The following is a 1,699-nucleotide window of genomic DNA, read 5'->3' as shown; positions in this document are numbered from 1 at the left end:
AAAAATGGACATGGAAGAAATTCAAGGTGGCATGGAATTCTGAGGTCACTGAAATGTTAGACATTTGTTCTATGAAGTTTGGATTCAGTTAAAAGGCCCCTGGTTCAAGGCTGAAGGTTCCCCACCCTGTGGGTCATTTCTGAATCTTTGTAACCTCATTTGGGGTTTTCGTGGCAAAGATAGCGGAGTGGTTTGCCATTTCCTTCTGCTCATTTTCCAAATGAGTTCAATGTGGAGAAAAATGAACCAGAAAGGAATTGTTAGACAAGAATTTGCAGAGCTCTTGTGGTTCAAGGAACCAGAAGTTAAGATGGGGAGGAGTCTCAATATGAGGGAAAGGTGACAAATAAGGTCATATTTAGAGAGCTTAGAGCGACTATTTTGTTGGTGGAACAGTTGAGTGGTGCTGCTATACCAAAGGGTGGCTTAAGTAGAGAAGACATTCAGCTCAATTTAAATGCCTACTTTGTGCAAGGCTACGTGCTAAGTTTTGGGCATACAGACTTTTAAAATGAAAAAAAGTCCCTGCCCTCAAGCTATCCTTCAGTAGAAACTGAAGGATAGAATATGTAAACAGATCATTTGGAGGTTGGGGGTGTGGAATGTGGATCATTCCAGAATGGTATGGAAACTTCCTCTACCAAGGCATATCCACAACTGTAAATTGTAGCCTTAGAGCATTGGGGTGCTGAGAGGTTCAATGTTTGGTCCATAGTTACATAGATAGTATTTGTCCAGGGAGTGACTTAAATCTTAAGTCTTTCTGACTCCAAGGCTAGTCCTCCACATCCATTACACCCTATTGCCTTTTAAATACTACAGTTCATACCACTTGAATGAGATAGAAGCAACTCTAATCCCTTGGGTAAAATGGGAGGAACACAAGGCCTTACCAACTGCATTCCCACTGTGTTTCATGGTCCTAAGAACCTTATCAACTGCCTAATTCTATGCCCTCCAGGCCTTTATGAACTGACCTAGGAGTATAACTTAAGGGCCCCTGAGTCTTGCTATGTGCCTTGCTACTTAATTCTTAGGGGCCTTATAGGTTTTTCTTCTGAACTCTTTTACATATGGTCTCTCCAATTACAGCGTAAACTCCTGAAAACAGGTACCATATTACTTTTCCAATTTGTATCCTCAGTGCTTAATGCATAGCAAATACTAATGAATGTTTTTTCATTCATTCATTCATAGATAAATACGAGATAGTTTCAGAACACTGACAAGAAAGGTTTCCTATAAGAGGTAGCACCTGAGTTGAACCTTGAAGGAAGCTGAGGTGAGGAGGGAATGTATTCAAAGAATGGGAGACAGCCTGGGCAAAGCCAGGGAGAACCAAGACAGAACTAAGACATCTGGTAGGTTGGAATCTGATTGTAAAGTCCTTAAATGTCTTCTCTATAATTTGAATTTATGTGGGTGTGACATGGTCAGCTCAATGCTTTGGCTTCTGTGTGGAAGATAAATTAGACAGGGAAAGGCTGAAAACAGGGAAGATCAATGAGGAAGCTATTTACAATATTACAGGGAGAGCTGCCAGAGGATCTAACTTTGGGTGATGACCCTGGGAGGGGAGACATGGTAGATTTGAATAGTGTAGAATTAGAATTGACAAGACTTGGCATCTGATTGGATTTGGGAGTTGAAGTGATGGGGCACTAATGATGGACCCCTAAAGGGCTGTGGACTTTCTCAC

Source organism: Vombatus ursinus, unplaced genomic scaffold (genome assembly GCF_900497805.2).
Source record: "Vombatus ursinus unplaced genomic scaffold, bare-nosed wombat genome assembly UNPS02014826.1, whole genome shotgun sequence".
NCBI classification, from domain to species: Eukaryota; Metazoa; Chordata; class Mammalia; order Diprotodontia; family Vombatidae; genus Vombatus; species Vombatus ursinus.
This window is presented reverse-complemented; position numbering follows the sequence as displayed.